Genomic DNA, 14,346 nt, shown 5'->3' with positions numbered 1-14,346 from the left:
CGGGTTTTAATTTGTTGAGACCTGGTTTTTCCGTGTAGCCTTGGCTGTCCTGGAACTCACTCTGTAGACCACACTAGCCTCAGACTCACAGAAATCCACCTGCCTCTGCCTCCTGAGTGTTGGGATGGAAGGCATGCCTACCACTGCCCTAGGCCTTAGGATGATTTTGGCCAACAAGATGGTTTACTGACCTCTCAGCAGATATAAACAAAAGAGGACATTGTCTTCATGGAGGTTGAACTTGAGGAAGGAACTGATCAGATGCAATCATGAGTTATAATTGGGAACAAGTTTCATGGCTCTCCAGGGAGGTTTAATAGTCCCAGGTCAAGAAGAGTTTGATACCCGAGTTAGAATCTGAATCAGCATTAGTCAGGTGAAAAGAAAGAGCATGATTACAGAGCATCTTAGAACCATGAGGTGGCCAGTGGGAATAGTGTGGAGTAATTCAGAGAGGCATGAGATGCTCAAGACGGGAAGCAATAGCCAGTCCACACACAGCCTTGGGTCACTCTGTAACTCCCGTCTTCACCTGCGTCTCTGGGGAAAGCCGAAAGCAGAAAAGAAATGGGATCAGGTTGCAGTTTGAAAAAAAAACAAATCTCTGCCATGACAACAGCTGGCTGGGGAAAGAGGAGGACAGAGTCAGCAGGATGAAGTAAAGGGATTGTTGCAAAGAAGGAAGATGTGTCACAAAAGGGTAACAGTGTCTGGATATGGAAGACAGGAGTCTACAGGATGCCTGTAGGTATTAGGTTGGTAATTAGGTGGTTGGTGGTGCTGACCAGAAATACAGGAGGTTCTGGGGAAGCCTGTGCCTCTTTTTGTTCATTTGTGTGTGTGTGTGTGTGTGTGTGTGTGTGTGTGTGTGTGTGTATGTGTGTGTTACTTGATGCATTTCACTGAGCCTGGGGCTCACCAGTCCTGCCTGCTGTAGTCAACTCACCTGAGGAGTTATCTGTCTCTACCTCCTTAGTGTTGGGATTACAAGTGGCCACCATACCTGCTTGGTTCTTACATGGGGGCAAGTGCTTTATCCAATTAGCCATCTCTGCAACCTGCTTTAAAAAAAAAAAAAGACAGCTTGCCAAGCCTTATTCCTTTGTAAGGCTGCAGAGCACTTCTAAGTCTCTATTCAACCCCATCTTTACAGTCCCCAGGGCAGACTCGGCTACCCCTCCCGCCGGTCTCACTTCTTCTCTGCCTCTTTCGTGACCTTCTTGCCATCTTTGGTGGCCTGGCAGGCCAGAGAGCCCATTGCATTTCGAATGGCTTCATTGTTGGGATCCACACCTGGAAGGTTCTCTAGGACGCTCTGAAGGAACTCTGGGTCCTGCATCGCGTCATCAATCACCCTCCTCCTTGATCGGTTCAGATGTGTCCCTGGCTGAGCTGGCATCCATGTGAGCTGATTCTGCTCCCTGTGGGGACACCTGCACGGCACAGGCAATCTCCTCTTCCTCAGTCATGCTGCTCAGATCAGGAAGCCCAGCACCGTCAAACTATTGCAGGCTGATGATCATCGTCAGTAGGGTGTCACCTGAGTCCTCAGTCCAGGTGTGGCAATTCCAGCCTCAGCTGCAGAGGCAGCCATGCCTCTTCCTGCTGCTGTCACTGCTCCTCCATAGAGACACGAAGGGCCAGGGCCAATTCAGGATCAGCACTGGGATCTACTCCAAACTCAGAATCACTGTCACTGAGACCCAATTGTGTGTGCATGTGTTTGTGTGTGTGTATGCAGGAGTGCACACATGTTTGCTGCATGTGTGTGTATATGTGTGTGTATGCAGGAGTGGACACGTGTGCTGTGTGTGTGTGTGTGTGTGTGTGTGTGTGTGTGTGTGTGTGTGTGTGTAGACCAGAGGGATCTTTTCACTTTCCATCTCATTTTTTGAGACAGTCTCTCATTGGACCTGGGGCTCACTGATAAAGCTAGACTAGCTAACCAGTGAGTGTCTGAGATCCTCCTGTTTCTTTCTCCCCAGCGCTAGGATTATAAGTGCAGTCACACTTGGTTCTTTTTTTTTTTCACATGGCTGCTGGAGATTAGAACTCAGATCCTCTTACTAGTGCAGCAAGCACCTTTACTGACTGAGCCCAGCTCTACTTCTTTGTTGTGAGTTGTTTGAGTCAGAGAAGGCTACAATAGGCTTGAGTCACCTTTGAGACATAGGACGGAGGTACGGTGGGAGGGCCAAGGGTTCCCAGGATCATTCTCACCGGCCAGGGCTTCCCCAGAGGGAGTGCCCAGGCCATTGCCAGTCCTCCCTCAGTTATCCTCCCTGAAGAATGGTCCCCACGGTCAGAGGTTTCTAGGGACAGCAGACAAGCCGAAGAACAGAAACTGTCCGAGAACTTCACAGCATGGAGAACCCTGCAGACCTCAGCAAGAGGATGATGGGAGACAAAGAAGCAGAGGGAAGCCCAGACAGTGCTGCCAGACGTCTCAGTGTGGTGTGCAGGACAAGTAGAGGGGGAACTGGAAGAGGCCATGGGGTTAGAATCGCATTTTTAAACGATGGGAAACTGGCAGTTAGGTATTTGTTCAAACACTTGCTATACGTTGGTTCATTTTGTAAACTCCCTGTCTCACTTATTCAGTCTAAACCACCCACCATACTTTGTGTTTACTGTGGGCACTAAACTCAGTCTTAGTTCATTCCATTCTTTCCTTATGAACAGTCATTTATTGAGCATTTACTTTATACCAAGCATGAAGAGAGGTCCCGGAAACAGACATGAGTTAGGTATAGCCTGTAGGTTTGTGAGACGCATGGTTTAGTTTACTTCACAGGTTCTCTGATGAAGATGGCTTTATTTTTCTCCTCACCTTTAGGGACGTGGAGCCAAGTCAGAAGATGTTTTTGATTTCTTTGACTCAGGGGAAGAAGTACTAGTGTCACCTAGTGGGTAAAGGCCAGAAATGCTGATAAACATCTCCCAGGGCCTGGGATGGGGAGCACCAAGCATACACAGTGTGTGGGTATAGCTGTCTACAGGGCTCAGAGGGTAGGCATTTATGTGGGTACAGAAGCTGAAGGTGAGGAGCTGGTGGGAAAGAGGGGGACACGGGTGTGTACAGATGTGATGTGACCCAGTGTCTCAAGCCAGGATCCTCCAGGAATTCAGAATAGAGGCACCATTGCTGGTAAGGGTAGAAATATAGGTGCATTTCTAGAACCCATGAGAGATGCTTTGCAGTTTGTCTAACAAGCAAGGAACGACTACAGAATTTCACACAAGAGGAACCAGATCCACATCTAAGAATGGTATTTTTTGAATCTGAATAATAATTGTTTATTTTGTATTACGTGTGTGTTGTGTGTAACTAGTAACTGAAAGAGCAGAGTCTTGACTTCAAGATGATGTTCATTAACAAACCTGAGCTAGCCTGTGGTTCTCTCTGCATCCCCTTCGGATTTTTGGCTCCAGGACCAGCTGTGAGCATCAGCAAGACCTAGGTTTATAACCCTTATGCACCAGAGCTTCCTGTGGACACTCCCAGGAGTCTATGCCTCCGAATTTCAGAGCAATGGCCTTCGGGCAGCCACGGCGATTTCTTCTGATAGGGAGTTTTCACATAGCGGTTAAGGTTTAGGCACTCTGGCTGCAATGGCTCTTGCACAGAGAAATGCTTCAGGGAAATGTGCTTATGAGAAATCAGTGTCGCTGATCTGTGTGTGAACTGCTGCCCTTCGGTGACCCTTGCACTGTGTGTTCCATGATCTGCCTTCTTCAGAGGACACTCTACACCACCACCATCACCACCACCACCACCACCACCACCACCACCACCACCACCATCACCACCACCACCACCACCACTACCATCACCACCACCACCACCACCACCACCACCACCACCACCACCATCATCACCACCACCATCACCACCACCACCACCACCACCACCATCACCACCACCACCACCACCACCACCACCACCACCACCACTACCATCACCACCACCACCACCACCACCACCACCACCACCATCATCACCACCACCATCACCACCACCACCACCACCACCACCACCACCACCACCACCACCACCACCACCACCACCACCATCATCACCACCACCATCACCACCACCATCACCACCACCACCATCACCACCATCACCACCACCACCACCACCACCACCCAGTGTATCTTTTCTCCTTCATTCCAAGGAGAAAGGTAGCTTGGCACAGTAAACAAAATTTAAAGTAGACCTTGGCTCCAAAATCTGTATCCAGTACAGGTGACACTTTCAAACTGCCCTTCCTGCCAGGAGGATTTGGCTGTATATGACAGTCTCCCATTGCCCAGGGACCAACTGGGAGAAACCAAGACTTGCAGGTAGAAGGGATTAGTGGGGTTGAAAGCGATCAAAGTTTTATCCAAGTTTTTATTGCTCGGGGAAGGTGGGGTGAATGACAGGCGAAACAGTCCCACCTGGAAGATATCATTGCTAGATCTCCCTTAGGAAAAAAAGCACAGAGACACATGTACTTGTTCAGTAGACACATCTTAGTGCTTGTCTAAGCAAGAGTGGGATTTGGATAGGACCTAGGAAGTACTACCTGCTCTATGATGAGGAAGGAACAACTTCTAAAGAAACTACAGGCCCACTGGCAGCTCCGTGGTTAGCAGAGTTCCCTGAAGCTGGAGTCTATGAAATTGGCTCAATAGCTGTGAGTCCACAGCCCAGGATTTACCCCTGTCTGAAAATGAAGAAAAGCCATAGTCCAGGAACTTGATCACAGTGGAGTCCATGGGAGAAGCTGGCTCTGATTGCCAAGGCTTTCTTCTGTCTTCTTCCCATAACGATTTCATTAGGGGTGCAAAAGTCTCTGGGTTTCAGTTTTCCCCGGATGCAAAATGAAGGGATTGTCAAACTAAAGAGCTTCTGGAGTTCCTGGTGGCTTTGACCTATATATCAAATCCCAGCTTGGCCAGGGTGTCATCCACCCACCTGTAGAACTAAGAAAATTAATTTTACTCCCAGCTTCCCCTTTTACTGAAGGAAGAGGTCTCAAAAAATTTAATGACCCAAATATATAGTTTTTTTTGCAATATAGAGAGAATTTTAAAATTTTGTTTATTGGTACTACTTAATTTCTTGTTTTTCATACGTTTAAAGTTATAAACTATATAAACTGTTAACTTACAAACTCTGCCTTTTCCACTTAAATTTCCCAAGTCATTAGTCACACCTTCGCTTCCCAGCTTCACCTCCAATATTTGTAGTTCTGTGTATTTTCTTACTCATGAGCAGCTTCCGGATTCCCCTCAATTTCCCACAGCTTCACCATCCTCTGAGAGACATCGCTTTGTCAATCTGAGAGTTAGTTAGTCCTTCTTTGGAAATTTTACTGCAAACCATAGTTCTCAACTCTCCAAAGTGATTTTTGTGTTTGTTCATTTGGAGGGATGCCTTAGAGACGAGTGTTTGCAGTCTCTTGAAGCAATTAACCTCTGGTCGGGTTGCTTTTTAAATGACCTGAGAGACTTGTTTCTAGGTGTAGAGAGGTGATGCAGTATGCCTGCTGCTCCTTCAGAGGATTGGAGTTCAGGCTCTAGTACCCAAGTTGGGTGGCTACAACCCCAGTCACTGCAGCTCCATGGGATCCCTGTGGTCTCTGTTGGCATACAATGTGTACACACACACACACACACACACACATACACACACACACACATGCACATGCACACAAATGAAAATAAAATACATTTCAAAAGAAGTTTTTTATATAGAGTAAATTATATACTTGCGTGAAAATGACCTCATATAACCTGACACAATATAATCAATAAAGAAATTTAAAAATGTTTATAGCTATACCAAAATGGTGAGATCATAATCCCAAGACTAATTATGATGGCTATGTCAAATAAATTAATTACTGAGTCCTTTTTACTTTTGTATGTTCCATTAATTGATATAATTGACTATATTAAATAAAAGACCTCCTATGTTTTAGCGGGATGGTAAGGGGTAGCAGACCATGTCTATAGACATAGGCAAAGGTGTTAATGTGTAGAATTCTCACTTAATGCACATTCGCTTCTTATATGGCATAAGAATGCATTTCTTATCTTGACCACTAATGCCCCGAGAAATAGGTCTCTACAGAAGCCAAAGGACAGAGAGCAGCTTCGAAGACCTCGGTCCATGTCCCACATTCCTAGTACCAGGAACTGTGAGGCCCTTCTGACCCCTTTCTGTGGACCCACCACTGGTCTTTTGTGTCAGTTAATGAGCTCAGAGTCATTTGGAAATGTGCACTGTGCTCCACAAAAGGAAATAGTAATATAATCAGAAATGATTATATTTCGGTACTTCAGCGCTATTGCAACTACTAATGTCCATTATCACTGTATTACCTGAAATGTGTTTAACAATCACAGTCACTAATCAGGGTGCCTGTCCAGGAAAATGTGCATTCTCTCCATCTGGATCACATCGGGTATTGTGCCATTTGCTGTTTTAAATGTTTTTCAGATAATTGGAACCTGCTACCTCAGACTTTGAAAAGTAATGTAGCAGGTGAAGCCCTGAGAGGTTCAAAGCCAGTACTTCCATCAGGGGAATAATGCCGTTTTCATGTGAAATGATTATAATATTATTCCATGATTACATGGGGGCCGGGGGGTAGTCTGGTTTTGTCAGGCTTTTGAAAGTAGTAAATTGAATCCCATCCAAGTAACCAGAGGTTATGAATCCCAGCACAGTGTGTCTGCACTTGTTTGAGCCTCTGTCCCCGGAGACTTTGAGCCCTTTGCTGACCACTCAGGGCAGCCATGGGGTGCCAAGCATTCCCTGCCAGTAACCCTCAGCCAAGGACAAATGGCAGTTGAACAAAATGTTCCAACTTCCTGGCCTCTGTGAGGAGACAAGAGGAAGATGTACTTTCCTTTGCTCTCAGAGCCTCCCTGTGGGATTAACTTACCCACCCACACTCTACTGTGTTCAGTTATGGCCGTTTCTATTCCCCTTCTACCTTATGTTCCTAAAGCCTTTCTGGAGCCTCGAATAAGCTGAGTCGAATAAAGCACTTGCCTTCCATCCCTTTTTTAGTCCTGCCTGATGGAAGAGTCCACCTGACTTCCCCACTCTCCATTCTCTTCTTTCTGGAGACATCTAGAGTCTCCCGTTCCTGACCCTATTCGTGGAGGACCTTGGAAATACCTGGACATCTTGGCATTTTAAGTCATCATCTTGAAAAATGAAAACACACTGTGTTTCTTTGGGTCTGGCAGGTGACAGGCATAATTTCTTTTTCCCACCTCTTCTCTTAAACATCACTACTCCATTCAAGTGTGGCAAGATGGATTAATCCAGACCGTAGGTAAAATGCCCAAGATCGGTGCTCTCCGTCTGAGCATGTATCCATGTACTCTTAGATAATTTATGTATAATTTTAATAGATTTGTCAACAGCAGCCCTTCTTCATCTAAACGGGCTGCTGGCAGACAGACCACTTAATTTGCTCTTCGATGGTATTTTTCATACATGGTTGCTGCTCGGCCAACAGATACCACATGATCCCATTATAAACACATTTGACATGGCTTCTGCTGAGGGGATGGGCATACTCAAGGTCTGATACACTGTGTAGAACAGTTCACCCCCCCCACATACATAACAGTCTGAGGACAGACACTGGGGTCCTAGTCATGACCAGTGCATGTTACGGATGAGAGCTGAAGCCTGCCACTGGGACTGAGGGACCTGCTAGCAACTCCCACTTCTTACCAGTCTCTGCATGAGGGTGTTTAGCTCACCCTCCTAGCTCTCACCTTAGCCTTGGGGCAGCCTAGGGGTGTGGAGTAGAGCATTCTGCATCAATAATAGATGGAACATGGTGAGAATTATCCTCATGTCTTGGTGGACAGGTCTGAGGTGCTCCCCACAGCCTTTTAGAGGGTCCCTGTAGGACTATGTCCAGATTGCCCACAATTAACCTGCTTGCTAATATACTCACCATTATTTTCTCTTGTCCTTTCTTACACCCCCATTTGCTCATGATGTTTCCTGAACTAACTCCCAACAAGAGAATTTAAATCTGAATCCTTATATTGGGGCAGAGGTCCTTCTGAGTAACTCCCTATCAGTCTGTTCTTCAGGGCTCTCTGAGCCTCCAGTGACCAGACTGGATTAGCATAATGCCTTCCTGGTCCCTCCAGCCCAGAGATCTCCCACCACCAAACAGTCAATCTGGCTAGCAAATTGGAGGGAGGTGGGTCAAAAATTCAGCAGAGGTCAACTGGGCCTGCTTCTAGCTGACTCAAGTGTTTGATTCAGAGGTGAAGGAGCTCTGTGTAGCTCATCAATTTGGAATGAAGACTAGAAATGGAAGCTGATAGGTAGATAATGCCAAGAGTACCCTCTTTAGAGAGAGCCATGTTCCCTCCCTTCCAAAGACTAATGGAGATGCAGATGAATTGCTTGAGCCCTTTCTATCCATTATGGTAATTGCAAGATGTTTCCCAGTATTCCAAAGGAAAAATGTTCTCTGGATGTGGCGATCTTTGCCACGCTTCCTTGTGACAGAGAGAGCAACGTCACCTTCTAAATTTTCTCAATGGAGTACGATGTGTGTAATATGTGATAAAATATAAATAGGCCTTTCAGAAGCATCTATGTGTTTCGTTTTATCAACCTTTAGAGGCATTAAAGCCAAGTACAGTTTTATATGAATTCTAGATGATATGTAGTATTTTTATTTGCTGTTTCATTGCTAAATGTTTCATATAAAACTGAAGAGGAAAAAAAAATACACAGTCCCACATACAAAAGAAGAAGCAGATGGCTAAATGTGACCGTGGGAAGAGGCAGAGAATTAAGGGCCCCTCCTTGCTGTGGGGGGGGGGGGACGGAAGTGGAGTAACTCACTCATTAGCCGTTTGCTTCAACTGTACTGGGAGTATACTATTGGTATTCATAATAATCTACAGGTGTCTTTGTTATTTTTTTATCCCTTAAATGTACATATAAATGAGTATGTATTATTTATAGATGTCTTTGAATCCAGAAACATCAAGCTTAAAAAGAAATGCAGCAAGAACTGTTTGATTTAATGCTCACCAGAGAGTGCAGGAAGGCTGTACTGCTGGCTAACCTTTGCGAGGGACTTTCTTCCTAACTCTTTGGTGACAGTTCAAGTGTAGAAAGATTCTCAGGTGGAAGAAACCACAGGAGCCAAAGAACTAAGAGAGCCGGGGTCACATCGCAGCTCCTCTCCCTGGCTAGTCGTGTGGCCTTGAGCCTATGCTGCACACGTTCTTGAAGTGTTCCTGTCCTGCCTGCATCAGGACATCAGGACACCCTCCATGGTAGTCTCTGGTCTTGACACTGGATATATTCCCGCAAGCTGCCCTGGGCGTGGCCTGACTCACAGTCAGTGCCTTAGTTTGTACAATAGCGGTGAGATTGGTGAGCCATAGTGGGGCAGTGTGTGCGTGTGTGTCTGTCTGTCTGTCTGTCTTTGTCCTCCTCTGCCCATGTACATGTATAATACTGGAGATTCAATACAGGGCATTATGCATGCTAATCAAGCACTCAACCACTGAGCTACACGCCCAGCCTAGCTCCACAGTTTTCGGAAGAAGCATGAAGCCCTGACAGTCCAAGCCACTCACCTGCACATGCTGGTAGCAAGCAGGCAAACGGAGTCAGCCTCTCGTTCTGTTTTCATTTCCTCGGCAGCTTCTCCACTGGCCAAGAAAAACAGTGTGCTTACAGAAATTCCTGGTAATAACTGCTTTCTGCTTGAGTATGGAGAAACATGCCTGTCTGTGGTTTATTTTCTGAATGGATAATTCATCATATCTGGATAAAAAATCTCATAATCTCCATAGACTTTCTTTCACAATTCTGTTTCCTTTGAGAGTATAGGAACAACCTCGGTTCCATTCAAGCAAAATGGCTCTTTAGTGTCTGAGGAAGCAGTGCCTCCCAGGTCCTGCTTAAAAAAGGCAGGCGGGGCGGGGGTGGGGGGTGGAGGGTGGGGATGTAGTCTCAGCTGCTGGCCTTAGGGGCTTGGGCTCTGGGCTTGGACTTTGATTTACCAGTTGCTGGAGATGGGATGGGGCCAGAGACCCAACCTGAACATTAATGAACTCTCAGAACAACCTTGGTATTTACTGCTATTGTCCCTTTCAGATGGATGAGACTCAGGCTAGTGGGAAAGGTAGCCAGTGACGTCACCTGTTGCTAAGTAGCAGAGCTGAGACTTAGACCCAAGTGCCTTAGAGCAGTGGTTCTCAACCTTCCCAATGCTGAGACCCCTTAATACAGTCCCTCGGGTTGTGGTGACCCCCAACCATAAAATTATTTCCGTTACTATTTCATAACTGTAATTTTGCGACTGTTGTGAATCTTAATATAAATATCTGTGTTTCCCAGTGGTCTTAGGCGGCTCCTATAAAAGGATCATTCTACCACCAAAGGAGTCACAACCCACAGATTGAGAACAGCTGTCTTAGGTGGTAAATCTGCTTCTAAAACAGATTGAGCTAACCTCCCGAACCAGTGCATCTGACACAAAACTCCAATCATGCCATGCAACCTATAAGCCAGACTCTAGACCCTAAACTTGAAGAAGGACCCAGGCTTCTCTTTATCTCTTAAGGATGCAGAAATGTACAGAGCCTGGAGTCTCCCTGGCAGTACCCTGCAAGACTCCTTTCTGACAGCGTTCCTCTTCAAAGCTCTGAAGAAGTCAAGGCTTAGGGAGGCAGGGGATGTTGAGGGACCCTGAGCAGTACCGGGTACAGCTAAACCAAGGTAACCCATTCCAGACCCTGAAAGTAGGCTGGAAGGTCTCCAACCCCTTCTGTTTCTGATATTGTCTTCAGTCCCCTGACATACCCAGATGTGTTCTCAAAGCTTTCTGATGCACTGGCTACTTGAATGTTTGATGTGTTGGCTGCAGGCACCCCCAAATAACCAGGCAAGCATTTCCAGGGGAAAATAGGCTTCAGATGAGAAGAAATGCCTGCTCTCTTTGGGGCCAGACTTACGCCATACTTTTGACTGGATGAGTTCCCCTGGGATTGATACCTGGTGCTTATGTGCACCTTCTGCTGAGGTATGGCTGTCCTGCAAAGCTAAGCTGAGCCTACCCAGAGCCAGGGCCCCCTGAGAATAGGCTAGAGGCCTGTGTGGGTTAACTTTCCTTCCATGACTAACCCGCCCCCAACCCCTGCCTCCTGGCCTATTGTTTGGTTTCATTTCCCAGGACTCTCAGGCAAGTCTTGATTAAATGTTACAGCCTGGCCCCAGGAGCTGTCAGAGGAGAAGCTTGCCTACAGTTGAGTCAGAGCTTTAAAGAGACAGCATCCCCAAGAGCCTCGTGAAATGGGGGTGGGCATGACCCCTGTACCTGTCACTTAGGGCTGGACAAAGGGTGCTGTGTGTCTCCTACACAAGAAAAGGAGCTCACAGTCATGCTGGTCTGCTTGGTTCGGCAGCAGCTGGCCTGCCTGTCCGTGAATTAGGGGTGTTGGTGCTGTCCTGCCTCTCGGGGCACTTGAGTCAGTCTAATGAGGCTGAGGAGATGCAGAAACGCTCCAGTCCACAGTGCCAGGCAAATGTGAGGCGTCATCATGAAAAGCTTAAATTTATGGGTCTGAAGGAGATGCAACATCTGGGAAGGAATTATTGCAATTTAAAGGGAGGATGTGGGCCTGTTTATAAGTGCGGAATCTGGAAGCGATGTCTGGTTTCTTTCTTTCCTTTTTTTTTTTTTTTTAAATAAACTAATCTGTATTCCAGTCAGAAAACTATGGTGTGACTATCTTCCAGATGTTCAGAAGAAAATTGTAGAAGATGAGTTACATCTTGGATGCATTTTCTTGTCTTTCAATAGGCTTCAGTGAGCATCTACTATATGCCAGGTGTAACCCCCTCTGCTGACATCTTTGATGCCACAGTGGGCAAGTCAGGCTGCATTAAGTCCAATCAGTGCTTTCAGGGTCTCCCCTCTGTGGAGACTTTAGGACGTACAAGGTCCAGCCCCAGTGACTGAAACAGTTATATAATCATGTGGTGGGGACAGAGGTTGTGTGCTGCCTTTGAGTGGGTATGACTGAGTTGGGCGCATCATTGTTAGTTTCTGAAGGGTTAGCCGCTCAACAGGAAGAGTAGATTGGGTAAGTGGGATCTGCAAACTTCATTTCCGGAAAAGCTTCAGTCTAGATCTCTGACAGTTTGTGGTTGCCCAAGAGGATCCATTCAAGCTGTGAGCACCCCATTTTCCTCATCTCTACATTCTTTTTGCCCCGAGACAATGAGAAGTCTAGGGGATGGGTCTTGTAATGCCAGGATGGCCTGTTTGGAAGGCTTCACAGGGGACACACGTGCTGATACTGTGATAGTCTCACGTTTGCAGGCAAAGTGTCTGTGCTCTAGACTGTGCTGGGGCACTTCTGGGGGAGTGGCGGATGAATGTCCAGTTACAGGGAAGAGCAGGGGAGTCTGTGATCAGGACACCAGGAAGAGCTTCTTCTGCCTGCACTCACTAGGGTCCCAGGACCCTAAGTGGTGCCTCTTTGTCCAGGAACTCTGTGACTAGCCTCAGGATCTAGCACAACCTCTGTGGCAGCCACGAGGTTACCTCAGGGAGCCTGTTGCTGTCATGAGGCAGGGTGTGACTTGGCTCCAGAATGCCACAGTCTGGAAGGCTTCAGCACTAAAAATGACGTCATGGTTCTGCACACTGGAGGGTCCCAGAACAGTCCTCACCAGGCAGCTTCTAGAGTAGTGCTCCTCCTGGCCTCACCCTGAAACCCTCTTCCTGGGACTTCTTGGGGCGGTGTCTGGGGAGACCTGTTAATGATGCTCCATCTTTTATGAAGGTGCCCAGTTCAAACGTTGTGTCAGGTTTGTCCACAGTTACAACTACTGCTGTGAAGTCACTACCTTCAAACACAGCCGTTTAGGGCATTAAGGTTTCAACATAGCTGAGTTTGGGAACACACACTGTATGGTAAGATGAGAGAGACGTGGCCTAATTCGAGCATCAAGGATAGCTAATATTTCTGCTTAGCATTCTGAACTGTGAGCGTTCTGTGTGTCACAGAGGAGAGAGGGAGAGAGAAATTGGGGTTCTCATGAAAGGTAGGTGGCTGAAGTCATGCTCTGAAATAAGAATCTAGGAGTAGGTTTTTGTTTGTTTTTTGTTTTGTTTTGTTTTTGTAAGACAGCTTGTGCACATCATCATCATCTTGTTGGAGAAAAAGAAAGGACAGAAGTTGACCCAAAGATGGGTAAAAATTGGTCCCTGGAACTGGGAGAGGGTGAAAAAATTCTCACACATCAACGGCTTCTGGCTCAGAAGCACTCTGACAAAAACCTTCCTCTTCAGAACTTAATTCCTCTTATTAGGAAGAATTTAAATGTCATTTAACTCAACTTTTGTCTTGTGGGGCGGAGGACGATAATGAAGACAGGGTAGGGAACGCTGGGTTAATCATCTTACTGATTGTGAAGAACTGAAGAGAGTTGCTCTATGTTGACAAGCCCGGAACAGGTGGAGGAGGGGAACTTTGAAGCAGGCGAGGTCACCTGACCTAATCAGGCTTTTGGAGGCTGAGTAGGGTGTAGATTCTCTGTGGTCTGACTGAAATGAGGGTGGTCCCCCTCCCACCTTTACTCTCCTTTTATTCAGTCCCAGTGACGTCTGTGCCGCAAGCATAGGACCCCTCTAGGATCCTTAGTGACAGGTCCATTTTCATCCAGAACAAAGGTCTGTAAACATCCAGAGGTCCAGCTCTGTCTCCCTATTGACTTTCTGTTTGACTCGGGATGCCTCTTATTTGCCAAGAGCTTTTGTCTCCTCGCTCGTAAAATGGGAGATAATAAAAGTGCCCGGTCGTCAACTTGTTAGAAAAGGTAAAGGAGAAAATGTGAGTTTTGCAAACCTCGAGCATCATGGAAATTTTGTTATTTCTCAGAACAGGCAGCGTGCCCCAGCAGACACAAGCTTGCTTTGAGGAATATATGTCCACAATAAAGCTTGCCAGGCAGGGCCTCTCGAGCAGTTGAAAACAAGCCATGGATCTCATCAGTGGCCAACTCTGGACCTTAATGGAAATGGGAAATCTCTGCGTGGTGCCGGGTGGACTCTCAGAATGTGCTCTCTCTTTGCGTCCCCACTCTCTGTCTTAAAAGCAGAGCCTTCCGGACCCCTCTGCCCAGTGAACTGTTGTGAACTTAATGGATAAACCTGATGCTTATTTTTGTATTGGCAAGATGCCTGCAGGCTTTGGTGAGCCCATGGTTGATATTAGTAATGGATGGCCTGTTTTTCTGTCTTCTTGAAAGAAAGCAAGTATGAATGAGTGTTCCCT

Source organism: Micromys minutus (genome assembly GCF_963924665.1).
Source record: "Micromys minutus genome assembly, chromosome: 1".
NCBI classification, from domain to species: domain Eukaryota; kingdom Metazoa; phylum Chordata; class Mammalia; order Rodentia; family Muridae; genus Micromys; species Micromys minutus.
The sequence above is the reverse complement of the archived record's forward strand: the minus strand, read 5'-3'. Positions refer to the sequence as shown.